This window comes from Glossina fuscipes, unplaced genomic scaffold (genome assembly GCF_014805625.2).
Source record: "Glossina fuscipes isolate IAEA_lab_2018 unplaced genomic scaffold, Yale_Gfus_2 2, whole genome shotgun sequence".
In the NCBI taxonomy this organism is placed as follows: domain Eukaryota; kingdom Metazoa; phylum Arthropoda; class Insecta; order Diptera; family Glossinidae; genus Glossina; species Glossina fuscipes.
In genome coordinates this window covers 2,832,633-2,835,662 of record NW_023998416.1, presented here as the reverse complement: position 1 = coordinate 2,835,662, position 3,030 = coordinate 2,832,633, and the positions used below count along the sequence as shown (strand labels likewise).

The 3,030-nt window shown below is 29.9% G+C and overlaps 1 non-coding gene across 1 annotated transcript; it reads left to right on the top strand.

Moving 5' to 3' along the window:
• The first annotated feature begins 915 nt into the window (after nt 1–915).
• Nucleotides 916–988, top strand: Trnam-cau. Its single transcript has one exon. It is a non-coding gene; the product is annotated as a tRNA-Met (tRNA).
• The last annotated feature ends 2,042 nt before the right edge of the window (nt 989–3,030 follow it).

The window sequence follows — 3,030 nt, the reverse complement described above, 5'->3', positions numbered from 1 at the left end:
CGCATCTACTTTTAAAATGTAATTTGCATGCGACGTATGCCAATTGCATGGTATGTATATATATATATATGGTATATATTTCCATATATAAATGCTTGTAGATTGGACATCTCATATGAAAACTCTTTACACCGGAAACGGATATATAAAGCTCTTGTAGATAAATGTTCTTGAATGTGCAGTAAGGCGTAGATAAATGCATACACATTGAATTGACTGTGTGCGAATGAGATATTTTCTTGGACACTTATTTAGAGAGTTTCAGGTCACTATTTGAAAAGGTGTTTATTGTGCATAGATGTTGGTTTTACATGCAATATTCGTTTCTTAATGTAATGATGTATGAAAAATCTCTGATTTCTATACAAACGTTACGCAAGCTATCATTTTCAATCTCTTCTTACCTATTTAGCAAAAACATCATTGATTGCCATTAAATAATTACGTTGTAAGTGCTTTAGAACACTTTCAGCGTCACCCATACGAAATGATTAAATTAATTTTTAAAATAGAAAAATGTCCTTTCCTCATAAACTTTTAATATGAACTGTAAATAGATATGAACCCTCATCGACTTTTTTGCAGAATTCTATGACATTTAAGCCATTGATTTTACTATTCATCATATTCCAAGTGTTTGCAAAAAAAAAAAAAAAAGAAGCGTTAAAACTATTCTTTTTTTAAAATTACAGTTTATTCAATTACTTTTATTTATCATAACATGGCATTATACGTACAAAAATTTTGAGGTATGGGCTTGAAAACAGCATTCATTAAAAGCCACTTGATAGTGTTCAGATTTTTAATGATAAAATATATTTGCTTTATATTTTAAGTCTTTTTAGTTGTAGCTTTTATTTTAGTTTAAATTTTAAGGTTGACATCAAATGTTTAAAGTAACGATAAATCAACATAGCCTCGGTAGCGCAGTTGGCAGCGCGTAAGTCTCATAATCTTAAGGTCGTGAGTTCGATCCTCACCCGGGGCAACGTCCTTTTTGCTAGCTATTTTTAGCATAAGTATATTACATTTTTGAGACCGTACGCAACATCCACAAGAACTACAGCTAAATTCACTTTTTAATATTTAGATAATTATTCTGAATCGTCTACGCATAACTGTCGATGTATACATAACACGATGTAACGTACAAACCGGCGCAAGCAATTATCGAAATATATTTTAATGATTTCTGGTAAGCTGATATTATTTGGACCAACGACGGATCGTAATGAAAACGGATCAGATCAACCATTTTTGGATAACACATTGACATATGAAAAGTGACCTTGGAAAAGTTATGAAAAAAAAAATTTCACACTTTTAATATCTCACAACAAATGTCCGTAAAATAACAATTTTCTTAACCCACATTTTTCTTCTTAAAGTTGTCATCATTGGTTCATCCGAATAGTTTTTCAATTCTTATACGTACAAATACTTTTCTTTCTATTTGTAAATGTGTCGCTAGTTGTATTCAGAATTCCAGACTTGTGGAGATGATATATTAAAATTTACCATTCTTTCGATTGACTCGCTGATACGTATCATCTCCCGTGTGATTCGAATAATTTGGTCACGTGGATGGAGAACAATTTTTATTTTCGAGAGTAAGCTTGCTGCCTAAGTCATATATAATTAATAACTACATTCTCAAGTCAGTATCATGTTTTAGCGACTGAAAAATCACTCTTGACTCTAACCTCAGGTTTAACGTTCATATTGAGATTTCTGTTAACAAAGCTAAATCGCTTTTAGGTTTCACTAAAAGATGATCGAAAGAGCTTTATGTTGCGAAAAGCTTGTATACGTCCTTGGTTAAACCAATCCTAGAATATTCAAAGATCCAAAAATTTATTTTCATTTTATTGTTGGCTAAAATTGGTAGATTCCTGTAGAGAGTAGATATGAAGAATAAATAATAGTATTTTCTAATGTGAAAATAAATTTTAAAAGCTTAACTTTGGCTTCAAATAATTTGTGAGAGAAGCCGGATTTTCATAAATCCAATATACATGCATGGCTTGACTCCTTGCGTTTATGTAAATAACATTGTTCATAGTTTGCAATCTCCAGTCTCTACTATTACAACTTGTAACAGACCCCTTTCAGGCCTTTCGGTGACCTTTCCAGAATATTATCACCGAAATTTTGTATAAAAAATTGAATTAAATTCAGAAAAATTTCAATTTTTGTATTACAACCATAGTATTATGTTACGCTATATAAACGCTACCATATCTCAATCAAACTTCAGTTTTCTCTAATCGGATTATCGTAGTATTAGTTGAACATATAGTAAGTTCTCTTGGGGATTGTAATCAAATTGCAAAAGTAACGAAAGCAAATCCTAGGTAGAGAGGAGACAAATAAATTTCAAGATAAATTTTAACACTAACAATTAATACAAGTATTTATATCGCTTTTTTATATTCAAAATTTTTGTTAAAAATATATTTTAAATTAATTTCAAGTTACATTTGCAACTTCATTAAATCCTTTAGTAATATAAATATAATTAATTTTCATATCCTTTTCTCCCCGCATAATATTATCTTTTGTTAGCATAATCAGCTTAACACATACACCTCATCTCCTATATATTAAAAACAATCCCAGGATTTACTGACAGGTTCGACTCAAAGGAAACAAAAAAACCTTTCTACTTGTGAAAAGCATTCAGAGCAAAAAAAAAAAAAAAAAAGATGAAAATAAAGAAAAATTCAATTAAAATTCACCTGCCTTCTGAACATTTGAATTAACATAGTTGTATGGATATAATAAAAAGAACCGTCCACAGACAATCCGAAAAATAAAAAAGTCCAAAAGCCCTTTTCTAAATAACAATTAACAAAAGAATAAAAGAAAAAAGCACAACAAATTGCCTGTTGATAGGAGAGCTAGTAGTGACTCAAGCATAAAGCAATAAAATATAAACAAAATATATTAAGGGTGAAAAGTACTGGAAAGCACTTCTTTTAAATGATAAGACAAAAAACGATGTTAAGTTAACCTTCAACAAAACATTTA